The sequence below is a fragment of the Hemitrygon akajei genome, chromosome 16, assembly GCF_048418815.1.
Source record: "Hemitrygon akajei chromosome 16, sHemAka1.3, whole genome shotgun sequence".
Lineage (NCBI taxonomy): Eukaryota > Metazoa > Chordata > Chondrichthyes > Myliobatiformes > Dasyatidae > Hemitrygon > Hemitrygon akajei.
This window is the reverse complement of record NC_133139.1, coordinates 8,629,973-8,645,969: the sequence shown is the minus strand read 5'-3', so window position 1 is coordinate 8,645,969 and position 15,997 is coordinate 8,629,973. Positions and strand designations below refer to the sequence as shown.

The 15,997-nt window shown below is 42.8% G+C and overlaps 1 protein-coding gene across 5 annotated transcripts in view; it reads left to right on the top strand.

Annotated features, from left to right (window-relative positions):
- The window catches only part of atp8b3 (ATPase phospholipid transporting 8B3), a 140,510-nt gene that overhangs the window by 41,757 nt on the left and 82,756 nt on the right, over positions 1 to 15,997 (top strand). The window lies entirely within an intron of this gene.

The following is a 15,997-nucleotide window of genomic DNA, read 5'->3' as shown; positions in this document are numbered from 1 at the left end:
TCTCTGCAGATAGCCTTCAAGTGACATGAGGGGAAGACTGGCTGGCTTCTGAGCATTATCCATAAGTTATGCTCAAGCAAAATAATAATTTGACTGCAATGACACCAAGTGTAATTAATATTATTGAGCAAATACAAAATCAAGTGTAATTAATATTAATGAGTGAATACAAAGAATCAGAATTAGGTTTAATATCACAGGTTGTAAAATTTGTTAACTTAACAACACCTGTACAATGCAATACATGATACTATAGAAGGAAAAATCAATTAGAGTGTGCGTGTGTATAGCTAAATTAAAAATAGTGCAAAACAGAAATAATATTAAAAAACAAGGTAGTGTTGATGGGTTCAATGTCCATTTAGGAATCGGATAGCAGAGGGAAAGAAGCTGTTCCTGACTCACTGAGTGTGTGCCTTCAGGCTTCTGTACCTCCTTCCTGACAGTAACAATGAGAAGGAGGCATGTCCTGGGTGATGGGAGTTTTTTATAATAATGCCACCTTTCTGAGGCATGGCTTGTTGAAGATGGCTTGTTGAGAACTGTAGAAGTTCTCAAGTATTTTAGGTTACTAAGCAACATCTAAGAGAGGAAACTCTATAAGCTCATGGTATTACAGGAAAGATACTAGCATGGATATAGTTTGGCTGTCTGGCAGGAGGCAAAGAGATTAAAGGGGCCTTTTCTGATTGGCTGCTGGTGATATGGTGTTCTACAGGAGTCAGTATTGGCACCACTTCTTCTTACATTATATGTCAGTGATTTGGATGATGGAATTGATGGCTTTGTGGCCAGGTTTGAAGATTGGTGGAGTGGCAGGTAATGTTGAGGAAGCAGAGAGTCTGCAGAAGGACTCAGATTGGGAGGATGGGCAAAGAAGTGGCAGATGGAATACAGTGTTAGGAAATGTACAGTCGTGCACTTTAGCACAAGGAATAAAAGTGTAGAAAAGTTTCAGATTAGTCAGAATGTCAAAGGTTATGGGGAGAAGGCAGGAAAATGGGGTTGAGAAGGATAATAAATCAGCCATGATGGAATGGTGGAGCAGATGCAATGGGCTGAATGGCCTAATCCTGCTCTAATGTCTTTGGTCAAGTTCAAGTTTATTGTCATCCAACCATATACATTTATTTGGCCAAACAAAACAATGTTCCTCTGGACCAAGGTGTACGTAAGTCACACAAAACATGTCAAGTAATATTACTGCAAATAAATTAACAAATCAAAATATATACCAGAAGATTGACATTTAGTATGAGGTGCAATTGTGATACAAGTTGAAAAGTAGACGGTATAACACTACTGATGCTTCATACATGGTGAACCCTGGGTGGGGTCAGGGAGTTCAGTAGTCTCACAGCCTAGGGGAAGAAGCTGTTCCTCATCCTGACTGTTGTCTTAATGCTACGGGACCTCCTGCCTGATGATAGGTTAAGGAGGCTGTTGGAAGGATCATCAATAATTCTAAGGGCCCAGCATACACAGCTCTCTTGATAAATATCTCAGATGGGTGGATGAGAGACCCCAATGATCCTGTCAGAGGTCCTTGCAATCCCTTGTAGGGTCTTGTGGCCAGATGCTATCCAATTCCATTACCGGACGGTGGTGCCGCCGGTCAGAGAGATTGTTGGACAGATGGGAGGGATGGTGCACCTGTAAAACTTGGTGAGATTGGGGCTGAGGTGAGAGCCTCGCTCATTTGAATCTTCTCAGAAAGTGGAGGCACTGCTGTACTTCCTTGTCTAAAGAGATGGTGTTGACTATTTTTTTGAAGGATACAGGAACAAGCATGTGTTCAGTACTTTTGAAGTAGAAAAATCATTTTTTTAACAAAATAAACTTTATTCACAATAAAAAAGTAATGACAAGAATAAACCTTTCAATGCTTTTTTGATCTTCACAATTCATAATCAATGTTTTCTGTTCTGTTCTCTTGCATTCGTACACATCAGTAGCATTGTTGCCACTCCTGTGGCCCCCTGCTGTGGTGCGTTAACCTCTACAGTAATTGAGGGTCTTCCTGCTCCCTCTCCAGCAAGGGAAGAACTTCCTCACTGAGTGGCTAAAGGGTCATGAGTATCTGGAGTTCTCAGTGTGACAGTAGCTTCTTCTTCTTGTAAAGTTTAATGGCAGTTGGCAGACTCCCTCTTATTGAGTTGGAGTGTGAAGCAAAAAGACAGGAAGTGTACCCACTAAAATAGCCCCAACCCCCAAAAATCTCAAATAATATCAAAAAGTCTAATTCTTTTCAGAAAGTCAAATATGCACTTATATACATTATGATGACAGTGATATCCGAATAAACTTCCATGTTAAATTCTGTCTCCCGCAAAGATGAAATCATTGGACAAAGTCAGCATGGATTTGTGAAAGGAAAATCATGTCTGACGAATCTTATAGAATTTTTTGAAGATGTAACTAGTAGAGTGGATAGGGGAGAGCCAGTGGATGTGGTATATTTAGATTTTCAAAAGGCTTTTGACAAGGTCCCACACAGGAGATTAGTGTGCAAACTAAGCACACGGTATTGGGGGTATGGTATTGATGTGGATAGAGAATTGGTTGGCAGACAAGAAGCAAAGACTGGGAGTAAACAGGACCTTTTCAGAATGGCAGGCAGTGACTAGTGGGGTACCACAAGGCTCAGTGCTGGGACCCCAGTTGTTTACAATATATATTAATGATTTAGATGAGGGAATTAAATGCAGCATCTCCAAGTTTGCGGATGACATGAAGCTGGGCGGCGGTGTTAGCTGTGAGGAGGATGCTAAGAGGATGCAGGGTGACTTGGATAGGTTAGGTGAGTGGGCAAATTCATGGCAGATGCAACTTAATGTGGATAAATGTGAGGTTATCCACTTTGGTTGCAAGAACAGGAAAACAGATTATTATCTGAATGGTGGCCGATTAGGAAAAGGGGAGGTGCAACGAGACCTGGGTGTCATTTGTACACCAGTCTTTGGAAGTGGGCATGCAGGTACAGCAGGTGGCGAAAAAGGCAAATGGTATGTTGGCATTCATAGCAAAAGGATTTGAGTACAGGAGCAGGGAGGTTCTACTGCAGTTGTACAAGGCCTTGGTGAGACTGCACCTAGAATATTGTGTGCAGTTTTGGACCCCTAATCTGAGGAAAGACATTCTTGCCATAGAGGGAGTACAGAGAAGGTTCACCAGACTGATTCCTGGGATGGCAGGACTTTCATATGAAGAAAGACTGGATCGACTCGGCTTATACTCACTGGAATTTAGAAGATTGAGGGGGGATCTTATTGAAACGTATAAAATTCTAAAGGGATTGGACAGGCTAGATGCAGGAAGATTGTTTCCAATGTTGGGGAAGTCCAGAATGAGGGGTCACGGTTTAAGGATAAAGGGGAAGCCTTTTAGGACCGAGATGAGGAAAAACTTCTTCACACAGAGAGTGGTGAATCTGTGGAATTCTCTGCCACAGGAAGCAGTTGAGGCCGGTTCATTGGCTATATTTAAGAGGAAGTTAGATATGGCCCTTGTGGCTAAAGGGATCGGGGGTATGGAGAGAAAGCAAGTACTGGGTTCTGAGTTGGATGATCAGCCATGATCATACTGAAGGGTGGTGAGGGGCCGAATGGCCTACTCCTGCACCTATTTTCTATGTTTCTATGTTTCTAAGATCTCAATTTAGCATTTTGATGTTTCCTTTGCACCTCATAGGATCTGCATTCAAACAATAGATGCCCTATCAATTTTTGCCAAATGCACTCCCTACAGATAAGACCATAAGATACAGGTGCAGATTAAGCCATTTGGTCCATTGAGACTGCTCCGCTATTTCATCATGGATGATCCATTTCCCTCTCTGCCTTCTCCCCGTATCCTTTCATGCCCTGATTAATCAAGAATCTATCAACCTCTATCTTAAATATATCTAATGAATTGGCTTCCACAGCCACCTATGGCAATAAATTCTACAGATTCCCCACTCTCCGGCTAAAGAAATTCCTTCTCATCTCTGATCTAAGTGGACGTCCCTCTGTCCTGATCTATAAATTATGAGCAAGGAGTTATTTAACCTAGTATGTCCAATACATAAACGTGTAAGTAAGCTTCTTCCCTCCTATTATACCTGTCCCAGTTGAGTTCCCACCAACCACTGAATTTTACATTAATGTTGTCCTTTCTTCTCCTTATCCTAATGTTGTTACCACAGTGACTGAACAGACTTTTACTTATGGCTTTCACTTCCCCATTATGCAAAGGCACCATTTTGTTCCCTTCAACCCCAACATGGGCAGGAACACATATGAAATTTAAACAGAATTTCCAGGCCCTGCAGCCTTGAAAGATTGGAAGTTGCTCTCTCGGAAAAATGGAGCAATCATCCGTTCACCTGTGAAAAGATTTGTTTGGTTTTTTTCCACCTGTACATTGCTGAAAGATGTTGTCGATGTAGGAAGGATGGGAGTGGTCAAGTGTTGACTGGAAAAATATATTATACACAGAGCCTTGTCAAGACTTGTGGGTCAATCTGACACTGTCATAAATGAAATGAGCTAATGTGACCAATCAGGTCAGGCAGTTACAAAACAATAATCTAAACAATCCCATTGTCCATTGTCCAAACTTTTTGTCATTATCTATTAGTCTGATAAAGACAAAAAAAGATACACATGTGAAATACACACAAACTCACATTTTCACACACTCACACACTCATACACTCTCTCACTCTCTCACACTCTCTCACTCACTCATTCACTCAGTCACTCACTCACACACTCTATCACTCTCTCCCACTCTCTCCCACTCTCTCCCACTCTCTCCCACTCTCTCACTCACACACACACAGAGTTGCAGACAGGCACTCAGATTCACACATTCACAGGTGTAGACAAACACGCTTACACAGGCACAATGTTAACAGACATGTATATACACTCACACACACACACACACACACACACACACACACACACACAGAGTTGCAGACTTGCACTCATAGATTCTCCCTCTCTCTCCCTCTCACTCTCACTCTTTCTTTCTCTCTCCCCCCTCTCCCCCTCTCTTACCCCTCTCTCCCCCTCTCTCCCCCTCTCTCCCCCTCTCTTCCCCCTCTCTCCCATATATGAATATTGTTTTATTTCCACCTGTCTCCCCAGAGAAAAACTGGATGAGATTTTTGAGGATTCATTGTTATAGTAGAAGGTGCTGAAGTTATTCCAGTAAGTGTTGTTAATTGTTTTTGATGACTGATCCTGGTGAATCACCAACAGGAACTTGAATATTTCTCAAGAGCTACAAGAAGTTTCACTCACTGAGAGTTCATCATTGACGACTTGGAAGATTTTCATGTTGTGTTTGTGATTGTAGAAATGTAGAGGGATGGAATATAGCAGCTTTCATTGTGGAGTTCTTCAGTGATGGTAGGATGTTTGTTAAACTTAAGATCCATTTTGATGTTCAAGGCCAACCGAATATGTGCAGTCAAATGAAAACCTTAATAAAAGGGTTACTTCTATTTGTTGCAATCAGCTTGCGCTTGCAAAGACAGAAAGAAAGTAGTTAGAACATATCAGTTTTGTCAGAGACAGGTTGATGGCGAGATTGTTGTGAACCTTTAAGGGAAAAAAAAGGGTTTGAATTGGGATGGAATGCAGGACCACAGCGTTATCTGGAAACACAAGGGACTGCAGTCCCAGGAACCTGGTGCAAAACACAATCTGTTGGAGGAGCTCAGCAGGTCGAGCAGAGTCTGGCAGGAAAGAATTGGGGATGTTTCAGTTGAAACTATTGTGTCGGATTGAGGCCTCTGATAGTTGGGATCGACCATCGATATTGTGTCCTAGATGTCTAAATGATAAGCAAGCCAGGGCAGTACAATATGGAGAGCAAGTTGTTGCCCATTCAGCAAACTCCCCTCTCTCCATGCAGCTGCTGAATCCAAAGGAACAGCAGAGGCCAATACAGGCTGAGGCTGTGGCGTTCTCTGGCCATTCCGAGCTTCGTGTCCATGGGCTCTGCCTGGTTTACTCAGCTCTGCACTGAACTGAGGCCAAGGTTGTGGTCTGTTCTTTCTGCCCCAGGCTTCGTGTCTCTGGATTCACTTTTGTCCTGAAGGCTATTTGCTTACTTTTATTGTTTGCATTATTTGTTTTATTTTCTCTTTGCACAGTGAGTGCCTGACAGTTTTTTAAATGAACTCTTTTGGGTTTCTTTGTTTAGTGGCTGCCTGTAGGGAGACAAACCTCTAGATTGTATAATGTATACATATTTTGATAATAAATGTACTTTGAAGTTTGGCATCAACAACACTGCAGGAGTTGCCAGTCAATGTTAGACTCAGGGATTCCAGCTCCGGATTTTTCCTCGGGGTTCACTCCCAAAGCCTTCCCTATGGCTGCAAGGTCATGGAGGTTTGAGATCAGAGTCCTCCTCCTACATAAACTGCTAATCACAGCTGACAAGTCCCATCTGCCTGCAACATTTGTTTTAAGGCACCAGTAACCTGCCTTTGCCCCTTCTGTCAGTAGAAACAGTTCCAGAGAGTTTAGTAGCTAAGCCACACATGAAGGCCAGGAGCTGAACTTGGTTATAGTCATAAGGTCGTAGAAGAATACAGACAGCAACATACTCTTTGGCCCATTTAGTCTGTGCAGAGCCATTTAAACTGCCTAGTCCCATTGACCTGCACCATAGGGGACCATAGCCCCAACATCCACGTACCATTCCAAACTTCTCTTAAATGTTGAAGTTGAGCTTGTATGCACCATTTGCACAGACATCTCATTCCATACTCTGGTGACCCTCTGAGTGTAGAAGTTTTCACTTAAGTTTCCCTTAAACGTTTCATCTTTCACCCTTAACCCCATGACCTCAGATTGTAGTCCCACCGAACCTCAGTGGAAAAGGCCTGCTTACATTTACTCTATCTATACCCCATCATAATTTTGTACATCTCTATCAAATCTCTCAATAATCTCTCAATCTTCTTCATTCCAAGGAATAAAATCCTAACATATTCAATCTTTCCATACAACTCAGTTCCTTCACTCCTGGCAACATACTTGTAAATTTTCTCTGTACTCTTTCAACCTTACTTACAACTTTTGTGTGGGTAGGTGGCTATTTGAGACACACACCATTGGGAGCATTTAATAAGTAGCGGTAACTTAACCCCACTATAACCCCCGGCAATGACAACTTTAAGGAACCCCTGTGTCAGGAGATACTCAAATTTCCCTCTTGCAGTGGTGTTTATGGTTATCACTATTTGCAAGAGTATCTGAATTCTGTTACCAATAGTACTTTTTATAACTTGGGCAGAGATAGCTGAGAAAGTTTACCTAAGGAAATTCACAGTCGTTGAAATGAACTGCATAGGTGAAAGCTGCTCGCCCTATCATATGTACGTTGGCTGTAAAAGAGATATCCAGTCCTTTGCTAAAGTCTGATGGACTGCCTCGCTTCAAGCATACATCAGATTAAATTAGCTTTACTTGTCACATTTAACATTGAAACATCAAATAACTCCTTTAAATGGGATGAGGCTTTCTGCCTAAAACACTTTTCTGCAACTGAATACCCGATTCCATCGCTGAAAGGACTTTTTCTCGATTTGCCGCAAACTTTGTCAAAACCCAGAGGTTGGTGAAGACTGCAGGTAGAAAGCCCAAAAGCTTGAAGACTGAAGGCGCTGAGTCCGGAGGTAGTAGGTGAGTGGGTCAGCAGTTAGAGTGGAGAGTTGTGGCTTTGGATCAAGAGGCTTAAGTGAGAAGTGGGGCTAAGGCTGGAGGTAGATTTATCTTCATTTATTTTTCCTTCTTTCTTTCTTATTACACAGATAGAGCAGTGGGGATGACAGACAGGATAATGAAATGTTCCTCTTGTAGAGATATGGGAAGGCAGGGAGACCACCAGTGTCCCTGATGACACGTATAGACCACTTACAGAAATTGGAGCTGGAGCTGGATGAACTCCGGATCGTTCAACAGGCGATACAGGGAGGTGGTTGCCCCGATGCGCAGGACACGGGTAACTGGGCGACTGCCAGGAGGGAGAAAGGGGATAGGCATCCAGTGCAAGGTACCCCTGTGGCTGTTCGCTTTGCCTGGTGTCTCAGGACTGTGTGCATCTGCCACTGCACCACCCCCCACCCCGGCTCTCCTTCCCTGCCACCTGTCAGTGGCAATGAATTCCACACATTCACCACCCTCTGGTTAAAGAAATCCTTCAAGTAAATATATTCCTAAAGTACATATACGTCACCATATACAACCCTGAGATTCATTTTCTTGTGGGCATACTGAATAAATGCATTATACAATAATAACTGTAATAGGTTCAATGATAGACCACACCAAATAGGTGTTCAAATGACAGCCAACTGTGTAAGACCATAAGACATAGGAACATAATTAGGCCATTTGGCCCATTGAGTCTACTTCACTATTCAATTATGGCTGATCGTTTTTCTCTCTCCTCAGCCTCACTCCCCTTCTCCCCATAACCTTTGATGCCATGTCCTATCAAGAACTTATCAAGCTCTGCCTTAATAACACCCATGACATGGCCTCCAAAGCTGCCTGTGGTAATAAATTTCACAAATTCACCAGCCTCCGGCTAAAGAATTTTCTCAGCATTTCTGTTTCTATCCTGAGGCTGTGCCCTCTTGTCCTAGACTCCCCCACCATGGGAAACATTCTTTCCACATCTACTCTGTTTAAGCCTTTCAATATTTGAAATGGTTTCAATGAGATCCATCCTAATCCTTCTAAATTCCAGTGAGTACTGGCCCAGATCTACCAAATGTATGATAATTCTTTCATTCCCAGAATCATCCTTGTGAACCTCCTCTGAATTCTCTCCAATGCCAGCACATCTTTTCTTAGATGAGGAGCCCAAAACTGTTCACAGTACTGAAGATGAGGCCTCGTCAGTGCCTTATAAAGCCTCAGAATCACATCCTTGCTCTTGTATTCTAGACCTCTTGAAATGAATGCTAACATTGCATTTGCTTCCTCACCACCGACTCAATCTGCAACTTAACCTTTAGGGTGTTCTGCACAAGGACTCCCAAATCCTGTTGCATCTCAGATTTTTAGATTTTTCTCCCCATTTGGAAAATAGTGTACACATTTATTTCTACTACCAAAGAGCGTGACCATGCATTTTCCAACATTGAATTTCATTTGCCACTCTCTTGTCCATTCTCCTAATCAGTTTAAGTCCTTCTGTATCCTACCTGTTTCCTCAACACTACCTGCCCCTTCACCAATCTTCATATCATCTGCAAACTTGGCAACAAAGCCATCAATTACATCATCTAAATCATTGATATACAGCATAAAAGGAAGTGGTCCCAACACCGACCCCTGCGGAACACCACTGGTCACTGGCAGTCAACCAGAAAAGGATCCTTTTATTCCCACTCGCTGCCTCCTACCAATCAGGCAATGCTGTAACCTTGCCAGTAAATTTCTTGTAATACCATGGGCTCTTAACCTGGTAAGCAACCTCATGTGTGGCACCTTGTCAAAGGCCTTCTGAAAGTCCAAATATACAACATCCACTGCATCCCCTTTATCTATCCTACTTGTAATCTCCTCAAAAAATTCCAACAGGTTCGTCAGGCAAGATCCTGTCCCACCAAGTACTCATAAATACAAAAAGAAAGAAATAATAATAATAAAAAAATAAATAAGTAATAAATATTAAGAATGAGAGATGAAGTGTCTTTAAAAGTGAGACCATAGGTTGTAGGAACAGTTCAGTGATAGGGTGAGTGAAGTTGAATGAAGTTAACTCCTTTTGTTCATAAGCCAGATGTTGAGGGGTAATAGTTGTTGCTGAACCTGATGGTGTGGGTCTTGATGGTCCTTCCTGTACCACCTTCCTGATGACAGCAGTGAGAAGAGAGCTTGACCTGGTTAGTGGGGTCACTGATGATGAATGTGATTTCCTGCGACAGTGCTCTGTATAGACATGTTCAGTGATGGGGAGGGCATTACCCGTGATGGATTCATTTGCTTGCCTATCTTGTCATCCCAAGTGCAATGTATCACAATGTATTAGAACACAGAGCATAGAATGGTACAGCACAGGAAGAGGGTCTGCGGCCCATGATGTCATTTGTCAGTCTTTGTTATTTATAGTTTTTCATAAATTCTATTTTATTCCTGTATTTTCCTGTAAATACCCACAAGGAATGCCTCTCAAGGTAATGCATGGTGACATATGTGTACTTTGATAATAAATGGGCGGTGACTCTTGTGGGCTGCCCAAGCACATCCCAAGGTTGTGTGGGTTGTTAACGCAAATACCGCTTTTCACTGTATGTTCGGAGGCCTGTGTGATAAATAAATCTGAATCTGAATCTTCTTGATTGTCTGCACTGCCTGACTGTCGTACTACACTGCCTGATCCAACTGGTTCCCTCATGGAATGGTGTCTGGGAATACAGATACATCATTCCTTGAAAGTGGCATCACAGATAGTTCAGGTCATAAAGAGAGTTTTTGGCACATTATTAATCAGAGTTTTGAGTACAGGAGTTGGGATGACATGTTGAAGTTGGATAAGACATTGGTGAGGCCAAATTTGGAGTATTGTGTGCCGTTCTGGTCACCCACCTCCAGGAAAGTTATCAATCAGACAGAAAGAGTGCAGAGAAACTTCACAAGGATGTTGCCAGGACTTGAATTTGAATCTGAAAATGATCGTGTTATGGAAGCAGGCTCTTCGGGTGCATGTTGATCAGTATTCAGATTCAGGTTAATTGATCACGCATACATCGAAGCGGACGGTGAAATGTGTCATTTGCATTAACAGCCAACACACCCAAGGATGTCCTAGGAGGCAAGTGTCACCACACGTTCCAGGACCAATGTATCATACCCGCAAAGCTCGGCAGGGTTCACAATGCCCATCTTAGCTGGTCCCATTTGCCCTCGTTTGGCATGTAACCTTCCAACCATTTCCAATTCATGTAGCTGGACAGCTCTCTTTTAAATGTTGTTATTGTGCCTGCTCCTATCACTTTCTCCAGCAGTTCTGTCCATATGCATACCACCCCTGTTTCCCCTCAAGCTCCTATTAGTTTTTTTGGTATGGAGACTGTGTCTGCAGAGCAGGGGTTCCCAACCTTTTTGGGCCATAGACTCCTACCATTAACCAAGGTATCTGTGGACCCTAGGTTGGTAACACCTGCTGTAGAGATATATCTTTCAGAGAGTAGGTCCTCTTGCACTGTAACTTCCTATGATTCTGCTCCTAATCCTTTTGGTTTGGATATGGAGTACCATGGTAGCCTGGTGGTTAGTGCAATCCTGTTACATTTCATGGCATCAGGGAGTTCAGAGTTCAATCCCTGCTGCTGCTTGTAAGGAATTTAAACATTTTCCCAATGAATGCACAACTTTCTTCTGGGTGCTCCACTTTCCTCCCACATTCCAAAGATGCACAGGTTAATGGGTTAACTGGTCATTGTAAATTGCCTGTGATTGGGCTAGGAGTAAATTGGTGGGCTGCTGGGCTGGAGGGGCCTGTTTTGCACTGTATCTCTTAAAGAAAAATATGGAGTCTCCTCTTTCCTTTTCAAAGACTTGTAGAGTCACACCAGATAGCACTTTGTCCTTTGGTCATTTGTCAGTTTTTCATGATGTATCAGCCTGACCAAATTCAACTTGACCTCTACAACCTGGGAAGACATTGCACTCAAGAGATACTCCTGGAGGAAATCTGATTCTGTTCAAGAGGGAGCTGTGCTACATGAGAGTGGCTTCTGCCAAACCGCAGTGAGCAAACAGAAGCTGCTGAAGGGGAGACTGAACAAGCAAAAGACCTGACCACTGACCACAGCCACCACTTCCTCATGTCCACACAACACGTGAATTGTTGACCGACCTCTCCTTAAGAGAACGTCACATGGATAAAGCAGTGGCTGATCAGCAGGAGGCAAAGAGTGGGAATAAATGGAGCCTTTCTTATTGGCTGCCGGTGACTCGTGGTGTTCCACAGAATTCTATGTTGGGACCGATTCTTTTTAAGTTATACGTCCAACGATTTGGATGATGCAATTGATGGCTTTGTTGCAAATCAACATGAGCATAGGTGGAGGGGCAGGTAGTTTTGAGGAAGTAGAGGTGCTACAGAAGGACTTAGACAGATTAGGAGAATGGGCAAAGAAGTCACAGATAGAATACAGTGTCTGGAAATGAATGTTTTTGCACTTTGGTAGAAGAAATGAAAAGGTTGACTATTTTTTAAATGGAGAGAAAATAGAAAAATCTGAGGTGCAAAGGGACTTGGGTGTCCTTGTGCAGGATTCCCTAAAGGTTGAGTCAGTGGTAAGGAAGGCAAATGCAATGTTAGCATTCATTTCACGAGGACTAGAATATAAAAATGAGGAAGATTTGTTGAGATGTTTTAGAGCACTGGTGAAGCTTCACTTGGAGTATTGTGAGCAGTTTTGGGCACCTTAGAAAGGATGTGCTGAAAATCGAGAGGATTCAAAGGAGGTTTGTGAAAATGATTCCAGGATTGAGAGGTTTGTCATATGAAAACTGTTTGATGGCTCCAGGCCTGAATTTGCTAGAATTTAGAAGAATGAGGGGTGACCTCATTGAAACCTATCAAATGGTGAAGGGCCTTGATAGAGTGGTTGTGCTGACGATGTTTTCTATGGTGAGGGTGGGGGGAGTCAAAGACCAGAGTGGACAGCCTCAGAATAGAGGGGCATCCATTTAGAACGGAGGTGAGAAGGAATTTCTTTAGCCGGAGAGTGATGAATCTGTGGAATTTGTTGCCACAGACAGCTGTGGAGGCCAAGTCACTGGGTATATTTAAGGCAGAGGGTGATAGATTCTTGATTAGTCAGGGCATGAAGGGATATGGGGAGAAGGGAGGAGATTAGGACTGAGAAGAAAATTGGATCAGCCAAGATGAAATGGTAGAGGAGACACGATGGGCCAAATGCCCTAATTTGTTCCTATCTCTTAAAGTGTTATAGTTTGGAATGATCTGTATGTATGAATGGTCTGCATAACTAAGATTTTCACTGTATCTCAGTACATGTGACAATAATAAAAAAACAAAATCACAAGCGATTGTGCTGATGCTGCAAATCCAAAACAACAGACACAAAATGGTGGAGGAACTCGCTTCAATGTAAACAGTCAAACCTTCCCCGAAATGTTGACTCATTTCCATAGATATTGCCTGACTTGCTGAGTTCCTCCAGCATTGCGTTTGTGTTACTCTATAATAAAAACTAATTCCAACTTCCATTGAATAATCCAAACACAATGGCATTAATGGCTGTATTATATATATATTGTGCTCTGCTGAACAGCAGTGTTGTAAAGGAATATAGTCTGCTGCTATGTATAATTATGCATCAGAATAGGCCACAGCTGAATAGCTTGAATTCATATGAATGACATCATAAATTGTGGATGCAAAGACTGGGTGTTTTACATTGTTCCCAATGTGAGGAATGCATTGCAACCCTGAATATGTTCATTTCAGCTCATTTTTTATATAATGGGGACTTTTTTGTTTCTGTTTTTCATTGCTCTTGCTGGAATTTACATCTTTACTGTCCCCCATAGTTAGCCTGCATTAATAAAATAGATTTCTATTTGAGCCAAACAGGTTTTAGGGCAGTGGATTGGTATTGGGCAACTTCTCCAGGCTTGGACATGGAGGAGAGGAAGTTACTGAGACACCACATGAAGCAAGGCTTGTGTATATTCTAAAGCAAGGATGTAAGGAACTGGTGAGGCTTCACTTGGAGTATGGTGAGCAGTTTTGGGCCCCTTATCCACGAAAGGATGTGTTGACATTGCAGAGGGTTCAAAGGAGGTTCAAGAAAATGATTCCAGGATTGAAAGGCTTGTTGTATGAGGAGCATGTGATGTCTTTGGGCCTCTACTGATTGGAATTCAGAAGAAACCTGTTGAATATTGCAAGGTCTCGATAGAGTAGATGTGGAGAGGATTTTTCCTATAGTGGGGGAGTCTTAAGACCAGAGGACCCAGCATCAGGACAGAAGGACATTCATTGAGAACAGAAATGAAGAATTTTTTCAGCCAGAGAGTGGTGAATTTGTGAAATCTGTTGCCACAGGCGACTGTAGAGGCCAAGTCATTGGGTATATTTAAGGTGGAGGTTGATAAATTCTTGATTAGTCAGACCATGAAAGGTTACAGGGAGAAGGCTGAGAGGGAAATTGATCAAATACGATGAATTAGAGCTGACTCAATGGATCAAATGGCCTAATTCTGTTCCTATATCGTATGGTCTTACGAAATGTTCAGAACTAACAATATTAGACCTCCTAAATGTATTGTTGAAGAGGTCTAATCAGTTAGCAGCCAATGACTGACAAATCTGTGGTGATAGTGTGATCCATCGAGTTGAGTACGCTGTTCTCTAAAAGGGTTGTCCTCGGGTGGCTGTAGAGAGATCCGAGATACAAATAACCGGATGTTAGGGTGGATTCCCAAAATGGAGAACACCTGTGTGTGTCTTTTTTAATGTGGGGAGGCTGATGCACGGGCAGTCTTCATACAGTCCTTGACCTATCAAGATCAGGGTCCAGTAGCATGGAGTGCAAGACGACTGGGGACCCTTCCCTGCCGTTGTGATGTGTCACCATCTTCTGCCAGCTCCACCGTTGACGTTTTCTTTGGATTGCTTTTGTCTGGACCTTCTCCTTTGACCTTACCAGGAGGTAAATGCTGGATGGCTAAACACTAGACAGCATCACCCTCAGGATCTCAGGAACTCACAAGCCTCTTCACCATGACAAGGTGACGATTGTCAGAGAGGAAAAGAGTAAAAATGTGACTCAGAAGAACTGAATAGATAAACTGAGGTTCTTTCCACAAGTGGCATATTTTTACTGCTTGTATAATTTGCATTTACTTATAAATTCTAGTTTAATTTAGCAGCAGGAGTTATACTAAAATTTCTTCCTATCAATAATACATTGTCAGGACTATCCTTGGTGGTAGGGTCAGGGGGGAAGTTCCAAGCAATGAGTGATCCCACCAAGATCCAGCGGTGGATCTGGAGGAGATGGTGACACATCACAACAGCAGTGAAAGGTCCTCAGTCGTCTTGCATTCCATGTCACCGGACCCGGACCCTGATCTGTCAAGGATTGTGTGGCAGCTGCCTGTGAATCAGACTCCCCACGTTAAATAAGGTCACATTTAAGCCCTGAGCAGAACATCGTACTCGACTTGAGCGATCACACCAGGCCAACTATTTATCCATTCTATTTACAACATACATTATTGTGCAAAGGTCAAAGGCACACACAAACATATATATATATATATATATGTATGTATATATATGGGAATAGGAAAGCTGGAGTGCAGCAGGTGGGGCGTAGGACAGGTGGCAGAGAAGGAGTGCTGGGGTGAAGGATGGGTGCAGACACACCCAGCCCTGAGACACCAGGTAAGGTCATTTGATTCCAAACAATTGGTTTATTGATCATTAAAGGATGTCCCTCTGATGCTTCCTGTTCCCTCCCCTCTCCCTTCCCCTTTCCCCAACCATAATTCCCCTGTTCCTGTCCCCTTCCCACTATCAGTCCACAAAAGAGACCCATATCAGAATCAGATTTAACATCCATAAAAAGCTGGAGGAACTCAGCAGGCCAGACGGCATTTATGGAAATGAGTAAACAGTCGACATTTCAGTCCGAGAACTTCCATCAGGCCTGATGAAGGGTCTCGGCCTGAAACGTCAACTGTTTATCCTTTCCAGAGATGCTGCCTGGCCTGCTGAGTTCCTCCAGCATTTTGTGCGTGTTGCTTGGATTTCCAGCATCAGGTTTATCATTACACCCTAACGATATAGTTTATGTGCCTAAGATGTTTGCAAGTGGTTGGCGGTTGATGAGTTGAGCCTGAGGTTCACCCGACTAAGGGTTTTAGGTAATACCATATTTATGTGATACGGGATGTGTCAAATTTCAAACAGCGACTGAAGAACTTTACTGCACATG